At 46.8% G+C, this 18,425-nt stretch overlaps 1 long non-coding RNA gene across 1 annotated transcript in view; it reads left to right on the top strand.

Annotated features, from left to right (window-relative positions):
• LOC146175194 (uncharacterized) overlaps positions 1-2,709 on the top strand; it is a 51,821-nt gene extending 49,112 nt beyond the window's left edge. The window contains exons 2-3 of the long non-coding RNA XR_014701882.1: positions 2,069-2,120; positions 2,451-2,709. This is a non-coding gene — a long non-coding RNA (uncharacterized LOC146175194). The remainder of the gene's footprint in view (positions 1-2,068; positions 2,121-2,450) is intronic.
• The last annotated feature ends 15,716 nt before the right edge of the window (positions 2,710-18,425 follow it).

Raw genomic sequence — 18,425 nt, 5'->3', positions numbered from 1 at the left:
GAGCCCTAGAAGTGCAGGAGACAGACTTCACCATGCAATTGGAATTCTTTAGTTGCATTAGCAAGAGGTCAAACCAATTGAAACTTGCATTACTATCATTTTGTAGTTCAATGGCATGATTCGGAGTGTAAATATCACGAACGACTACACAATCATATTCGAATTATTGAATAGTAAAGGAAGCGCAGTTTGTTATGCAATTACTATCCACAAATAATTACAGGGTACCTAAACAGAGCCTTGTGGCACAACAGAATGAACTTGAATTAGGTGAGGAGTTGAAACCATTAACTAAAACAAACTATCATTGGTTAGATAGGAAATGTTCTAGCCAAGTTAAAATCTTTTTGTCTTTGTTCGATTTGCTTGGTTTAAAAAGGAGGAGCTTAAGACAGATTTTTCAAAGGCTTTAGAAAAATCAAGGAAAATGCAATATGCTCTGGATGACCGGCAAAAAATGTAAAGTTTGCCAGAGAACGACTCAAGGTCTGTTTCGTAAAAAGGTTTGCGCGGAAGCCCTGTTGCGCATGTGTGAAAATGTTAGTTTGAAGAAAATTGACAATGTTTGTATAAATTGCAACATCAAGTATTTTGCAGTGGATGATAATAATGGTAAAGGGCGATAATTGCATCGTGAATCTTTAGACTGCGATTTCAGCACTGGGCCTACCTTGCTGTTCTTTCACTCTGAATGAAGGGTGCTGTCATCAGGTGTTCGCTGGAAAATCTGGGTCAGAATGACAGTAATACAGTATCATATTTTTTTCAGGATTTGGATAAATTTGGTAAATTCCCGGACTATATAATATCTTGAAGGAGTCATTTATCTGTTTAATGAATATATCTGTAATCTATTATTCTTTATATCTCTAATGCAAAATATATTCCATAACATTGAGTGGTACGCTACCATACGTGAAAGACCAGCTGACATATTCCTCGCTTATCGAGCTAATAGATAGTATATCTTAAATACTTGCCTGCATGATCCAGGCGCAGCCCCTACGTGATTCGGACAAAAGGATGCTGGAATGTTACATTTCTTTCAAACTCCGAAGTGAATTGAGTTGGAAGCTCATACCAAATTGGCCATATTACATGGTGGCGTGATGTCACCCAAATTCACGACCAATCAGGGTGCGGCAATATCAGATGCCAACGCTCAACCTGCTAGAGTCACACCCCTAGAGTTTCACTTAAGACGACAACATTGGATTTTCTACAAAATAGGGCGTTTAAGTCTAAAGCGTTAAATTTCCCGCTTTATTCAAACAGCCTGGCGGTCTGTACGTCTCCACAAAGTAGTGAATCTCATTAAGCACCCACATATCCGAAGTTTTCTTTGTTTTTGTTTCAGCGCGATTTATTCATATTATATGGTTAAATCTCCTGCTAGCTTTGAATCATGATGGGACCTTTCAATCGCAATAAGTGCGTTGTTTATTAAAATAAATATTGCTTTGTTTTCCGGTTCCACGTACGGGGAACCTTTGCTACCGATCTATCTTCCCTGTGTATGCCAACGACATAAGTGGGTTCTCTGCTTAAAGGGAGCACTATCGTCGTCATTGAATTAAAAGAGCTCGCGTAGCTGCGAGTGCTTTTGTACAGTGCAGCACCAGCAAAATCGTTAATCATGAATCGCCTTTTTTTAAATGGAGGAAAAATAGCGCACATTTTCTCACACACCGCAAGGAGTCAGTTTCAAACCTACCTTTTTTTAATTTCAACGTCAAGTTCTTTTTGTATTAACGGTGCACCAAAACGCAGTATCGGAACTATCCAGTAAAATAATTGAACGTATAGATTTTTAAAGAACCGAGTCGACCAGACGACAAATAATGATTGATACTTAGGGGTGTGAGTGACTTTTATAGTTTGTATTTGCGCAAATATTTGCAAAACAGTAATCCTAATGGCGTGTTTTAAATTTTATTTAATCTTCTGTTTGTCGTATGTGAGAGAAACATTTATGCTCAGTTTCTTTTTAAGTTGCCTCGTAATCAACGTGCTAAAATGAAAAGTATACACGAACGTTTACATATGCCTAACATTTTCCCAATTTCAGGGCTGCAGGAGGTGGTCCTGGATGGGCCAATCATATGCACTGCGAAAGCAGAGTAAGAAACAACACCGATTTCTTCAATACGCAATCCATTACTATTTAAAATTATATGTACAGCCGACGTAAATTTTGTGCTGCTCTGACAACTCGCACCAGCTCTTCTGTGAGAACCACAAGAGCAATCATCATTGTTTGCTTCCTTGATGTTTCTATATGTCTCAGTTAGTGATGTTAGCTGATGCAATATTTGAAAATAACTGGACAATATAGAAATTTTGTTATCAGTCACACAATGATCTAGGCCACTAAGTGAAATTTACTCGCTATTGCATCTGAGAAGTATAGGTATGCATCTAACAATTTTCTCCTTTCTCGCCTGAATCAGTGCAACCCTCTCGACGATAATCCGAACTGTCCAGCTGGCTGCAAATGCTATCGGAATAGGAATGCGCCGCTCCGAGGAGAGTGCCTGGATCCTAGGTACACCCTTCCTCTTGGATTCGACGATCCTCGTATTCCTCCTCCTTTGCCTCCACCACGTAGGCACTAAGTTGCCGAAACATATGCTGGTGAAGAAATAAAAGTCTTCACAGAGATGGTTTCTGATTTTATTTATTTACTCAATAAAAGCTTTGATGTCTGAACGTTTACTGAATATATTAGCGTGTGATCAGTTCACTTCCCTTAAGTTTTATTCCTTAAAGGCTCCATTTTCAAAGGATGTTACATAAAGGGTGGGAACACACTTGAAAATTCAAACAAACAGGATTATTTAACATTGAAGATGATCCGTTACACGCGCTTAAAAAACAGATGGCGTAGGGCTAAAGACCATGTCATGCTATGGAGGGCGCGCAATTTGCAGTGGGTGACTGGTGCGGTGAGGTAGCCTTTCTGTTGCTGTGATGTACGGTGCTTGATAGAGAAAAATAAAAAACCTGTGAAAAAGAGCGAAGCTAGCGGTGCGGCGACAGAATGAGAGGAGTGTCAATCCGAGTTTCACGTTCGAAGTTGAATCACTGGTGTCGTACGCGTATGAGGAGTGAATTAACCGAACTGCAGGATATTGAACAGATTTCAATGCAGTGATTAGATATGCTTGACATGGGTTCCAGATGGCAGATGTATATTCTAATTTTGGTCTTACTAGTGATTTGTATACCAGCAGCTTTACATGAGGTGGGGCAAGACGAAGATGATGCCTAAGGATACCTAGTGTTTTATTCGATGTTGAAATCATGTTACTATTATGAGCGCCATCTCAGATCAGGAGAGATGGTGGTTCCCAGATATTTGTACGATTCTGTTAGCTCGATCGGTGTATTAGAAACCAAGTAATAAAATCGATAAGGGTTACAAAGATGAGAACAAGACAGGAGTTTGCATTAAGTAGGATTAAGGGACATCAACTTATTATTTCGCCAGTTTAATACACCGTTAAGATCTGCCTTAAGGGTGTGCCGAACATCTCGAATGTTATTGCTACTGTAAATGACAAAATAATTCGCAAATATTCCTATATTGCAGCAAACATGCGTGGGCAAGTCGTTAATATTGCCGCGAACTGTTTAAATCTTTATTTTTTCTTTTCAACAGCCACTGGCATGCGGCCTTATTGTGATTCTGGCGCACTTATCAATTCTGTGTCCCGTGTCCGTTCATGCTCGTTGTCACGATAAAACGCATTACCATTTTCTTTCTCGAGAACGATGCGCCGAGATCTGTCTCGAAGATTCTGATCCCTCGCGTATGTTTCTACAATGTTTCAGGTTGTGCTAGTAGCTGTTTGCGACGTTATCTAGATTGTTCTGAGCAGCCTTTAAATTGAGCGTTGACGAGTGCAATGGGCATTCTTTGTTCGACGATCGACGAGCACGTTCGTTGCTATCGCCACCGCCGAGTTGCTTAGTTCTTTTGCGGGCGCAAGTCAGCCCAATAAAGAGTTTATTCAGTGCAATCACCGACTTTTCGTTTGTGTCATCGACCTTGTCACCACCACGTGACAATATATATATATATATATATATATATATATATATATATATAAAGAATCGCTGAGGGTAACAAACTGGATTCCAAGGGAAGGAAAGCATAGCAGGGGGCGCCAGAAAGTTAGGTGGGCGGATGAGATTAAGAAGTTCGCAGGGGTCAAGTGGATGCAGCTAGCACAGAACCGGGTTAAGTGGCGAAATATGGGAGAGGCCTTCGCCCTGCAGTGGGTATAATCAGGCTGATGATGATGATAATATAAAGAATAGAAGGGACCAAGGACAGATCCTTGCGGGACGCGGGACGGACTTAGACAGGAGGCCGTTAACATTGACTGCGAAGGATTAGTTAAAAATTCTTCAGTCTATTTTAAAATATTAGGGTGTAGGTTCAGCTGCGAAAATGTTAGTAATAGTCGGCGGTGAGGGACCTTTTGAAAGGCTTTCGCAAAATCTAGAAAAATGGCATCGGTCTGCATGTTACGGTCAAGATTAGCATATACGTCATGTAGGAAGAGTGCTAGTTGGGTTTCGCATGAAAGGCCCTTGCGAAATCCGTGTTGCGAAGGATGCAAAAATTCGTTTGAGTCAAGGAAATTGATGATTTGTGAGTATACGACGTGTTCCATTATTTTACACGGTACGGTTGTTAAGGAAATGAGGCTGTTATTCAAAGGTGAGTCTCTGTTACCCTATTTGTAAACTGCAACGACATTACCCTATTTCCAGTCAGCTGGAAGGATTCTTGAAGAGAATGACTGTGGAAAAAAGAGAGGCATAAATAGGCAGCACGAGTAATGTTCACATTCTTCGATAGTTTTGAATTGATTAGCTTCGTACCATCTACGGATGAAAGTTTCATATTATGAATTATGGAAGAGATGCCTTCTACGCTGAAGGTGATAGCCGGCATGAAAGAGACCAAGTGAAAGGATGATAAGTGTGGAGGCGCGCCAAACTCGGTGGCGAAGACAGATGCGAATGCATGGTTAAAAATATCTGCGCAGTCGTTATCAGTAACAGGTTCATGCGAGTCATTAGTTAACGGAATATCGGAACGATGTGTAGGATTTAAGACCTGCCAAAATTGCTCTGGGTTGTTCACTAATAGGTTTGGTAACTCGTGGTGATAAAATGAGTGCTTGAAATTAAGAATGGTACGTAGGTATAATTTCTCAATTTTGTAATATTTTACCCATGCGGCGGGCGTGTCGACGCGTTTGGCGGAGCGAAAATACATTTCTTTTTGTTTTCAAGACGTTTTAAGGGCTTTATACCAGGGTTTATTACGGTTAGTGTGGAAAGCGATCATCGGGAGAACCGTATCTGTAAGGCTGTTCAATTTGCTCTTGAAGATCAACCAGTTTTCATGAAGTGAGCAAACGTGAAATACGGATTCATATTCGTTAAGATTTTCAGTTATTGTGTTATAGTTGCTTATATCGTATAGACGTATTGTTTTTTCAGGTGTCTGTTTTTTAGTAGAGTGAAATGAAAATAGAGCATGTATGACTTTGTGATCACTGATTTCCGGAAAATACCTGATAAATACTAGTGTTTAGGGGCTATTGGTTAATATCAAGTCGAGTGAGATTGCTGATTCTCGTGTCACACGGGTTGGCTGCGACACTAACTGCGTAAGGTTAAAATGTAAACACATTTCGGTAACCAAGATACTTTGTTGGGCGAGTTGGTACGTATTCAGTATTAATATAAACAGCGCGAACACGAAGACAAGGGACAAGAAATAAGAAAGCCACAGTACATGCGCTGACTCACAACTAAGCCAAAGCCGTTTACTCCAAGGCCCAGAAAAACAAACATGACGAAAACGAAACAGTCACGTGAAACAATCCCTGGGTTCACCTGGCTGCATAAAAAATTACTTTAAAAAATCACTTAAAAAAGACACCTCTTTGCTTGAAAGAGCAAGAGACGTCTTGCTGACACACTTATTGTCCGTTGAAATAAAATACGATTCCACTATCTCTCTCGTTATCTTCTCTTTGTGGCGATATAAAATCTTAACACTGTCAAACTTAGGAATGCACTTCTTCTCCTTCTTCATTATTTCACATGACTGGCAATGGGATACCAGAAACGTTTTGTCCTTTCCAATTTCCAAGTTGTTACAGTGTTCTTGTAGTCTCTTATTAATACACCGTCCGGTTTGTCCTATATAACTGGCTCCACAAGAGAGTGGAAGCCTACACACAACACCTGTCTTATATCCAACATATGGGTTTCTACGTTTCCCCCCACATTCTTGCTTCTTCGCTTCTCTTTCCCTTTGAAAAGCCGGGTAGATCCTCTTCATCTTGAGCGGGGCAGTCAGTGCGACGTCCACATTATACCTCTTGCCTACATTTTTGAGGCCATGCGAAATCTTGTGCACATATCGTACCACTGCAACCTTCCTCTTCCTCTCACCCATGCTGGGCAGGGATTTCAGTCTGTGCGTTCTTTTAAGGTTCTTCAGTACCCGGCAACAGGCCTCAATAATAACTGACTCCCGATAACCGGCCTTTGCAATTCTCTTCACTTGTCTTTCAAAACTCCTGCCCATGCCGTGGTAACAAGATTTCTTCAACGCATTTAATAAGCAAGTGTTTATCATCCCATTCTTCACTAATTTGGAATGTCCTGAATTGGAGCCTAGCAACGGCTTCATCGATCTCGGGTTGTATTCCCAACAAACATGATCATCACCGAATTGAATCAAAATATCTAAATACTGTAACCGATCGTCCACTGGTTTCTACATTTCGGTAAAGTTCCTTGCCCCTGCGTGGCATGTTATTGCGCAGCTAGTTAAGTTCTGCCAGCCAATTCCAGGGTTGTTAAAATCACCGAAAATAAGGATGTAAGCTTTTGAATATGTGGAAACATGTTTATGAATGGTATTATTGAGATGACATGGGAAATCACTGTTAGTCTGCGGAGGCCTGTAGCAAACGCCGAGCAGTACTGTTACGGGGGGGGGGGGTGACAAATGAGCCAAAATGATGGTACAAGTGTAACGTTAACAAGCTAAACGGTTTTATTCGGCAAGGGGCAGTAGTTTTGAAATCACACAGCTGTATTTACATCAGCAAAGAATATCGACGGCAGCACAAAGCGAGCACTTATTTATGATTTATTTATTTATTTATTATTACGGCGGAGTCGCTTGACTACAAGCATGTAAGGGCACAAAATAAGACCAAAATACAATTCCTCATGGTCCTGCTTGAACTATGTTTGGTCCGCAGTATGTAATAAATAAATGACTATAAAACAGAATAATATATATATATATATATATATATATATATATATATATATATTTATATATATATATATATATATATATATATATATATATATATATATATATATATATATATATATATATATATATATTGTTGCGAAGAAGACGATCGGCAGTGGCGCGTGAGGAGCCTTCGCACTAGGCCAGACATTAAATCATCTTTCATCCTGTCGCCATGAATTGTGCCGTCCTCTTTGCTTGTCACCGCGTAACATTTTGGTTGGAGGTGCGGCGTACGTCATCCCCATCTTCGCCTTGGAGCATCGACGTCGTCTGTAAGCCGGGACCATCGACCGAGAGCCCAGGGACATCGTCGAGCAACTTCGCCCCAGCCCTTCAAGCCCAGACCTGACCAACTACCATTGCCCAGCCCACAGCCCGGACCTGAAGACTAGGAGAACAGAGAGACCAACCAGAACCGAGACGAAGGCCCCGGAAGACCCCAATGACCCGAAGGAACCGATGGACACGAACACGCAACCCCTGCCCAAGCCGCCCGACCTGACCTCGAGCCATCGGTCCCAAGGACTCTGGTGACAGATGGTTGACAGCTCCAGTGGAGGCGGATCACCCACGCATCAGACATCGTGGTGGCAAGCAAGTCATTCACTCCTGTATTTCCTTGAACATCCTCACCGTCACGTCACCATCAAATTCAAGCGAACCGATCGGGACGATCGCTCGGTGGCCCCGGGAAGTGTTGCGAAGAACAAGATCGGCAGTGGCGCGAGAGGAGCCGTCGCGCTAGACCAGACATTAAATGATCGTTCATCCTGTCGCCATATTGTGCCGTCCTCTTTGCTTGTCACCACGTAACAATATATATATATATATATAGGAATATATGAGCATCTCCTTTGAAACGGGGTTGTAGGAGTTGCTATCATGCTGAGTTTATCCCCTATATCTTAATTATTGTTTTAGATTGGTTAACTACACCATCAGTCTATTTTTTTAATTTTTGTTTCAACATTTATTCACCCGGGTACTGGCATCTCTAAACCACCCTACTTCAGGAAGAGTGACTGCGCCTGCATCGACTTCCGGAGGGATACCATTACATTCGAGTACAACATTGTCAACTGTTTCAGTGGAGTTACCACATACTGCACATGTGTCATCTTCATTGTTATATTTCTTTTTGTAGCTGCGTGTTCTAAGGCACCCTGATCTAGCTTCAGAAAGTAGGGCACTGCCTCTGGAGTTATCAAGAAAGCTTCCTTTCTGGTCTGCCTTTTCCACTTTCGGTATAGTTCCACAGTATTTTTTCTTCATCGAATTTATCCATTTTTTATCTTCTGTATTTTTCACCTGTTGCTTAACGCTCTTTATTCCTTCGTCCTTGTGACCAGCATACTTACTGGTTAGTTTCCTATTTCTTTTGCTCCATTGGGAGTCAACGCTTTTTAGATATAGGTATTTAAATACTTTAGCTGCCCATCTGTTACTGTCCAATTTTTTCAGGTGTTCCCCATATAATATTGTAACGAATACATTGCTGGTTTTGCGCAACTTGCCCGCCCCCGTACTTCTCTATTACAGAAGGATTTGCAATTTGTGTGGACCCCAGAGTGCGAATCCTCTTTCAATCGGCTCAAGTCTCCTCTAACTTCAGCACCACTGCTGCGCCACTTCGACCCTTCTGCGGTGACGGAAGTTCACACTGACGCCAGTGGCGTCGGTCTTGGGGCGGTGCTTGTGCAGCAGCATAGTGGGGGTGAACACGTTGTTGCATATGCCAGCCGCACGTTGACAAAATGTGAATGGAACTACAGAGTTACCGAATTGGAGTGCCTATATGGACGCTACTTCACCATAGTTACTGACCACCTTTCGCTATGCTGGCTATCGGACTTCGCGATCCATCTGGTCGTCTGGCGCGCTGGGCATTACGCCTGCAAGAATACAACTTTGGTGTCGCGTACAAGAGTAGACGACATCACAGTGATGCAGACTGCTTGTCATGGCACCCATTGCCGACATCCGTTAACGATGAAGACGGCTTCAACGGGTGTTTAGCCTCAATCGCGTCGACGTTTCCTAGTATGGCGACCTTTAGGCGAGACCAACGCAACGACCGGTCACTACAGCCTCTTATACAAGAGACAGAAGGAATAGCAGTGTCAACGCAGTTTACTATCGAAGATGGTGTTTTGTTCAAGAACTGCTCAGGTGACGGTGCTGCCCTCCTTTTGGTCGTCCCAAAAAGTCTCCGTGCACAAGTTTTGCATTCCATGCACGATGATATTACCTCTGGACATCTAGGCGTCTGTCATACACAGCACCTCCACCAAATGTAACGGATGAAATGGTTTTAATACAGGTTAACGGACGCACACGGCTCAGAAAACCACGGAACAATATTTTACTCTGAGCTTCCCGTACTTCGACAAATTCCCAGCCCATATCTCCCTGTACCGCCTCATTTGTGGCTTCGCCGTGGGCACCCAGTGCTAATCGTTCGACGGCTCTCTGATGTATTTCTAATGTCGACTGTACCTCTAATTTAGGCACAAAACCGCACTTCCGAAAGTAAGCCCGGGTACCATAATTACTTTCCAAATACCCCTCAAAACCTCATACTTGTTGTATCCCCACAATGCCCTATGCTTCATTTTCCCAGCATTTCTTCGCCCTTTGACCTTAAGTGATTGTTCATGCTTTTCAATGCATTCCAATCCCTCGTTTACCCATACACCGAGATTTATATTCTGCCAATCTGGGTATTTCATGGCCTTGTATTTTAAGATTCTGATCAGTTGAGCCGTTGAAAATCATCAGACCCGACTTAACTGCGCTACAACTGAAGCCTAGAGCATCCCCTTCGTCTCCGCAATACATAACCAGAGTTTGCAATTCTTCCTGACTCTCAGCTAGCAGCATAATATCGTCTACATACTTTAAACCGGTGAGGCGCTGCACTACCGTCATTCCGCTTAATCTACATGACAGGTTAAAAACTAGGTTACGTTGTTGTGTCCTCCGTTCCATATTTTTCATATAAAGCATGAACAGCAGCGGTGATAGAGGACAACCTTGTCTGAATCCTTTGCATACCTTGACAGCTTCCGTACTTCTTATTCCTTTCCATGTAATTTCTACTTTGTTGTCCCGACATATTTCCTGTAGGAACTCTGTTATCTCATAACCGATACCTTCTTCTTTTAATATGTTCGACAGGAGTTCCCTGTTTACGTTGTCGAACGCCCTGTTTACGTCCACGACGGCCCAATACAAAGGTCTATTTCTCACTAGATATTTCGATGCATTGGGTAAGCGCCTACCATTTCTAAAGCCGGTCTGACGTTCACCGAGTATCTTGTTACTTTCTGCCCATGCTTGCACCTTTAATTTCACCGCCTGCATGGCGAACCTGTACATAACAGATGTTATAGTAATCGGCCTGTAGGCTTTTTTGGGCATCGTTTCTCCTTTGCCTTTATAAATCAAATTCATTTTACACTGCCGCGAGCTGTCCGGAATTTGCTTATTCGTTATGACTGTTTCCAAAGCCTTTAACAACGTTTCCTTACTTCTTGAACCAAGTTCATTAATCAGCTTGATCAAAATTTCATCTATTCCTGCAGATGTGTTTTTAGGAGTACGGGTTTCTGCCGGTTTCCAGTTTATATTGGTCGGTTTTAAGCTGCTTTGTATTCTGCTATCTTGTGTTGCTTCCTGATTTGCGAAGATTACTCTATCGTCGCTCTTAAATGACTCGGCTCTAACTGATGTAATGTAGTTGAGTGCGTTGTCTCCCTTTAAACAATATCCCTCGTTATCTTGATTCCGGTCCTGCTTTCTTTGGTTCTTTTTACCTAGCCAGCTTATATGGTTCCAGAATTTCCTTGGTCGGCCTAGTGGCATCTTGTATGTCAGGCATCCAGCGATCGGTGGACTGCTTTAATTTACTTTGGACGAGGGCCTGTACATCAAGTTTATTTTGTCGACATGATTCCCATTTTTGGTCTATTGCCTCCTGAGATACCTGTGCTTTCTTTGCCTCTCGGTGTTCCCTTGAAGCGGCTCGTCGTTGTTCAGTGGCTTCCCTGATTTCCTTATTCCACCAGCTCCGTGGCTTCCTCTTGCCATTCCAGCGGTTTGCTACTTTAACCCCCTTATTGTTCCTTCTTATGAGTAGTTCTACCTGTTCATAATCCCAGTCCTCCATGGGACGGTTCTGCTACTTTCTCCAGTCTGCGCATTTTGCGGGGAACAGGAATCATTAGATCACTTTTATTGTTTTGCCGCCACTTCACTACGTTGAGAAGACAGTTGATGGAAAGGCCATTGTAACAGCTTGGCCTCAGTTTAAGTAGTCCGATATTGTTATCATTTGGCGCGACCATCCTTGGGCACAGTCAGAGGTCTGTTTTCACCGCCAATCAAACGTATTTACTGGAATCAAATCGTTTGCCTTGCTATGTCTGCTACTATCTGCGCTACTTGATCGTCGTTTAATTTTGCGTTTACGTTTTGTCTAAGTTCCATTTCTATTTTCATCAAGGGCCCCATCTGGATTCTAATACATTTATGATCATTTCCCAGACTACAATCCCCTTCTTCGTCTATTTCTATTTTTGTGAACTTGCTATAAATTCTCTGCGACATTAGACGGTAGTCAATGATCGTTTGCCTGTTGCGGAATTCCCACGCGATTGGTCCTTCGCATTTTGTTTCTTTATTTACTATAACTAGGTCGTGTCGCTCACAGAAATCTAGCATTAGTTTCCCATTATAATCCGTGTATTCATCCAGATCGTCGATGTGGCCGTTCATGTCCCAAAGCAGAATAATATCGGCCCCGTCTCCAAACTGCCTTATGTCGTCACTGAGACATTCAATGCAATCCTCGTTTTCTTGCCTGCACTGGTGTCCTGTTCCTAAATAAACTACCCCTAGCCATGTCCCTATGCCGGCAATTGTTCCTGATACTCAGATATGCTCTTAACAAGATGACTTTATTCTTTGCCAATTTGTTCCCGGGTTTATCAACATACTTACCCCTCCACCATTTTTTTTCCGTTCTCGATCTGTTGCACCCTTGCTAGACGTAGCCTTCCATAAACGGCGGATCTTCTAGATCCCTGAGATGAGCGTCGCATAGAGCGTACACACCTATTTTTTCATCCTTCAACTGCTGTTCTATCTGAAGTCATTTCGCTCTTTGTCTACCTCCTTGCATGTTTATGTAGCTGGTCCTAGTGTTTAATTTCTTTTGTTTTGTACTTTTCTTTCTCGACCTCCTCCTTGCCATTTTTCGGGGCTCAACCTCTGTTATTACGCTTTCTGCTGCTTCACGTCTAACTACCCCTGTGCACGGAGCCCTCGCGGACCCCTACCGATACCGGGTACCCGGGTGTCGCGCGCCACACGGCAAAGAAAATAAAGAAGGCGCCTGGTCTTGGCTTGTGCAGCCTCGTCTGGCAGTCTTGTTCTGGTGCCAATCAACAGCAGTCTTGTTCTTTTACTCCTGATGCGTTAGGCCTTCATCGAATCACCTAGAACGAGACATCACAGATGCCGCAGACCCCACGGAAGAGGACTCAAGTCCGTAGGAAGTTTCAGCATTGCAGGTTCGTCTCCCACCACTCTGGCCTCAGAACCCGAAAGTTTGGTTCCACCAGGTCGAAGCGCAATTTCTCCTTAACTGTATCAGCTCAGAGACGACACAATACTACTATGTCGCCTCGAGCCTTCCTTCAGACGTTGCCGGCTAGCTCTCCGACGCTCTCTCCGCCCCCATGGGTGATACACAATATCGGCACCTGAAAACCAAGGTACTGGAGAGATTTAAGCCGTCGGAGCGCGTCCGCTTCCAACTGGTCCTTACTGAGGACCAGTTGGCGATCGCCGCCCTTCACAACTTCTGCGCCGGATGCTCCAGCATCTCGGTGAGGGCGATACCTCCAACCACTCAGCGTTGCTCCGACAGCTTTTCCTCCAACGCCTTCTCAAGCCCTCGGTCTTGCCCTTGCGGCCGCCGGTAACTTCACCCTCGAATGTTATCGGCGGCTGAGCTCGCCGATAACAATCATGAGGCGACCTCCCCTTTCGTCACTGCTGTTTTGCCGCCTGCAGATCCGGCGATTTCTCGCCTGGAGTCCCGTCTCCATGAGCTTGCCGCCTCAGTCACCGCAATCCACAGCCTAGGCCAGGGGACCCGACCGTCTTGTTTCGATCATCGCGCTCTTTCGCGCACACGTCAAGCTCGAAATTCCAGCCCTCCGGCTCTTTGCTGGTACCAACGGCGTTTTCGACACTGGGCCACGAATGGTACACTTCCCTTTTCGTGGTCGGGAAACGGGAAACACCCGACAGGATCATTAACGGCGGCATGTGGGGCCATCATTTATCCATGCCACCTATTTATGGTATCTGATACATTCCCCGGTACCCGGTGCCTTATAGACACGCGCGAAATCAGCGTGAGTCCACCGCCTAAGGCTGACAGTTCCAAGTCATCAGGGCAGTCGCTCCGTGCTGTCAATGCCTCGCCTATAGCCACGTATGGACTAAGTTCTCTCACCCTCGACATCGGGCTTCGCCACACTTTCCGATGGGTATTCGTCATCGCAGACTTGGTTGACTCGATCATCGGCTCGGACTTCCTCTCATACTTCGACTTAGAGAGAGAGAGAAAGAGAGAGAGAAAATTTTATTTCAAAAAGAAAAAGTAAAAAGAGAGAAAAAAGGGGGGGGGGGCAGTGAGTGGAGTCTTCATTTCAAGACCCCAATGGCCTGGGCTGCTGCTCTTGACTGAGTTACCAGCCTACGCTGGGTCTCTTGATCTAGCACAGCAGAGTGGCCTCCCACTGCGCCTCCGAATGGTGCATGTTTATGTGTGGAGGTTTGGGGCCTGTGCACCCCCATGTGACGTGGTAACCGGTGGGCTGGTCGTTGCACCAAGGGCATATGTCTTTGTAATGTTCTGGGAACATTATGTTGAATTGATGTAGGTTGGGGTAAGTGCTGGTTTGGAGCTGTCTCCATTCCCGCGTTTCTTGTGCATTTAGTCCCGTGTGTGGAGGGGATGAATCTTACGTTGTTCTCGTAGGTACTTAAGTCGCGCGCCATAAGTCGCTGGGACAGGAATGCTGGTTGTGAGATCGGGATTGGTGGCCGCTCGGTTTGTGTGACCTCAGGCTAGCCTATCCGTGACCTCATTACCTTTCAATCCAGAGTGCCCCGGAGCCTAAGTAATCTGATGTTTGAGCTGTGAGTTTGTAGCCAATGGGTTATTTTTTAAGCTAGCTAATTTTGTAGGTATTCTGCCTGCAAGAAGGAGCCGACACGCCGCTTGAGAGTCGGTGATTACGCGAAGCTCTCAATTGGTTGGTCGAGGCGGCCGGTGAAAACGGAGACAATTCGATGCTGGCTCGGGCACAATCAATAATCGCATGATGACGGGTGAGAAAGTCGCAACCCAGAATCAGTTCGTGAGAGCAGTGAGGCAGCACAAGAAATTCGGCGACGTACAAAACACACTGAATGACAATTCCAGCTGTGCACGCCGCAAGCGGTTGAATGCTATGTGAGCTGGCAGTTCGGAAAAAAAATTTCGAAACAGGCGTCGTAACTTTACGAGGTCGGCGGCAAAGGTTGGCACTTATGACAGACACAGCGGCGCCATTGTCCACAAGAGCGAGAACTGCGACGCCATCAACAAAAACTTCGATAACGTTGGCCGGGGAAGACCGAGGACTTGCAGAAGTAGAGGAAAACGCAGTTCTTGCCTCCGGAACTGCGGCTGTTAGTTTTCCTCCGGGCCAGCAGGAGAGCGACGGCGCAGCGGCGAGAGGGAACGACGGCGGGGAGACGGCGATCGGCGGGAGGAGTGGGAGGAGCGGTCAGGATAAAATGAGTCCGTAGAAATGCCAGCAGGGACAGGGGGAGGGGAAGGTTCATAGTTTGAACTGTAGTTGGAACTGTACAGGCGGGGGCCATTGCGGTATGACTGCGTACGCTGGCTGACGATGTAAAGGCAGTGAGCCGAAAAAACGGCGCACGGCCTTTACATCGTTCGGAACCGGGAATTCCAGGATAGTGCGAAGTTTGTCAGGGTTCGGGGATACTTTTCCTCGCTGAACGCGGTAGCCGAGCAAACTGACTTCAACCCTGCACAGCTGTGCTTTAGCGGGTTTCAGCGTGAGACCTGCTGTTCTGAGTTTTCCCAGAACGTCTCGGAGGTGTTCGATGTGTTCCTCAAATGTGCGGGAGTAGATGACGATGTCGTCCAGGTAGACGAGGGCGTGGTGCCATTTGGCGTCTCCTAGTACATGGTCGATCAGCCGCTGAAAGGTGCTCGGACTTCCGGACAGATCGAAGGGCATCCTAACAAATTCGTAGAGACCCCTGTGGCAGGTTAACGCCGTTTTACACTCGTCGCCTGGTCGCATCTCTACTTGGAGATAGCCTTTGCTAGCGTCCAGAGTAGAAAAATACCGCGCTTCGCCGAGGTTCGAAACACTGTCGTCCACGCTCGGGAAGGGCTATTCATTCTTTTGTGTGACCGCATTCAGTCGCCTGTAGTCCACGCACAGCCGCGAGCTACCGTCCTTTTTGGGGACCAGCACCACTGGGAATCCCCATGGGCTTGATGAGCGGCGAACAATGCACGCATCGATCAGTTCTTGCAGCGCCGCGTCAATCGCCTGCCTTTTGGAGGGGCTGACCAGTCCCGGGTTGGATTTCCAAGGCTGCGCGTCTCCTGTCTCGATGCGGTGCTGTACAAGCTTGGTACAGCCGGGGCGGTCCGTGAACATCTCCCCGAAGTTGCCTAACAACGAAAAGATGCGGCCGCGCTCATGGTCTGTCAGGTTGTCGGCGTTTGCCAGCAGATCCTGTGAACGCTCTTCCGCGCCCACACGTAAGGCATGGGGACGGGCCGCAGCTGCTGTTTTCAGCGGCTGGAGGGGAGCGCCGCTTCCTCGGGAGGTATTTCTCCTTTCCACCTTGGAAGCTGTCCTTTCGGCCGTCGGGGTCGGTGCTGTGACGAACGGCTTGAGTGGCGCGAACGGGCTTTCCCGATAGCCACCATTGCCGATATCAACTACGATTCCCGTACGGGACAAAAAATCTCGGCCGAGAATAACTGGTACCGTGAGTCCAGGCCGATGAATGAAACGCTGTCGCCGAGCGCGCTGATTCCGTCGCGCGACGAGGCGTACATCGCCGCAGGAGCATACTTCTCCGCTCGCCAACTGGAGGGGCAGGCTGCGTTTTCGCACCCGAATGCCGCTCTGTCGAAGGCAGGAAACGACTTCGTCTCCGATTATAGAAGTGCTAGCACAAGTGTCAAGCAGTGCTCGGAACGTAGTCCCTGCTATCGCAAGGTCTATGAGCGGAGCCCTGGTAGTGGCCGGTGCTCCGATCCTGAGAAGTGAGGGTGCCACTATTGCAGCTCCGTCGCTCGGATCACCTTCGGCCGCCGGCGCTGCTACCGGCGGCCTAACTCGTTTCCCTGACTTGCACGGCAGGCCCGAGCCAAGTGACCAATTGGGCCACAAGAGAAGCATGGCCCGGGATTCCGGGCTCTAGGCTGAGGCAGACGAGGGTGCTCTCGCGTACGGCCGTCTGTGAGAGCTTGTTGAGGCGGTGCCACCACCATGTTACGCTGCCCGTCCGCACGTGTCACCAGCGCTCGATCGTTTGACCATGTTTGCTAATCTCTGTCGGGCGATCGGCGTGAGGTTGACCACTTTAACTCTCGCGCAGCTTCGATGATCCTCGGCCCATTTGAGTAGGGATCAAGAGCGCGATCCGAGATTTCCGGGAAAGTGCCTTCACCTGAAATACCTGACGTTCGAGCGTTTTCACTCCTTGAACGCTCACTGCCATTCCAGGCTCAGCTGGGCTCCAGACAATCCGATGGGGATGGCGAGGCCTGTACGCACGGGTAGCTGAAATTTAAGCTTGCACCTGGCGCGCTTCCACTGCAAGCTCTTTCAGGTTCCTGAAGCGACTTCCCCGCAGGTAAAGAGCAAAGGTGGGGTGGCTCTGTTGGATTACTCGTTTCACTTGCTCCGCGTTCGAAGCGTTGGGATCGGCATAATCGTAAAGCTCCTACATCGCCCTGACGTATTCGACGAGCGACTCGCCGGGAGCTTGGGTTCGGAGTTCCAATTCTCGCCGCATTCGCTGTTGGTAGTCGTGAAGAAGGAATTCCTCCCTAAACATACTACGGAATTCAGCCATGATGCTCGCTGTGTGACCTACCAAATGGTGCCACCGAGCGGCTTGGTCGACCAGTGCCACTGGTATGACTCTTCGCAGCGTGTGGGTCTCGCTGCAGCTGTCGACTTGGCCGTACTGGTCTAACGCCACGAGGAAGCCGCTTGCGCTCATTTGATCGCCGATACCGCTGTACATCGGGATCGGTGTTCCGATCGGCGGGCTGGGTTGCAAGGGCTGCAGCGCTTGCTGGAATGCGCTGGCGAGGACTCCTGCGAGGATTTATTTCGGCGTTTGCCGTTGCCTCGCTGTCGGGTGCCGCGACGAGTGGCGAGATCGTCGGCAGGGTTGGCGCGGCCCCTGTGCTGCCGTTTGGTAGCTGTGAGGGTGGACATAGCGTGCCTGGTGCTTCTCCCCAATCCGTTCGCGCATAGTGCAGGGGTGCGCCAACTCTTGAGGGTGGCATTTCGCGGCGTCTGCCGGAATCTGCCGGCGGGCGTCGTGTTTCGCTGGCTGCTCCTGCAGCGGCGAATAGTCCTGTCTGTTGAGCCGCACTGGCGGCGAGCGAGCCGTGGGCCGGGCTTTCCCTGTACCCGGGGCTGAGCTCTGTGAGCCAAATCAGATCAGGCAGATTACTCTGCTGGTCTGGCATTGTGTGCGGCGGGAGCGAGTAGCTCAAGTGCTTCTGAACGAGAGAACCTCGTTGGGGCGCCAGTTGTGGGGGCTCTTACTAAGCAGTCGAGCCTCTTCTGAGGTCTAGGCCATAAACACAGAGCTCCCGCGATCACACACCACGGGCAGCCGTTCTCACTGCCGCAAAGTGGTAATGCGAAGTACGACACAACACAAAACAGGACTCTGCCCGGGACCAAATATTTCATTTCATTTC

The sequence above is a fragment of the Amblyomma maculatum genome, chromosome 11 (genome assembly GCF_055883805.1).
Source record: "Amblyomma maculatum isolate TAMU_Amacu chromosome 11, ASM5588380v1, whole genome shotgun sequence".
NCBI lineage: Eukaryota > Metazoa > Arthropoda > Arachnida > Ixodida > Ixodidae > Amblyomma > Amblyomma maculatum.
This window is presented reverse-complemented; position numbering and strand designations above follow the sequence as displayed.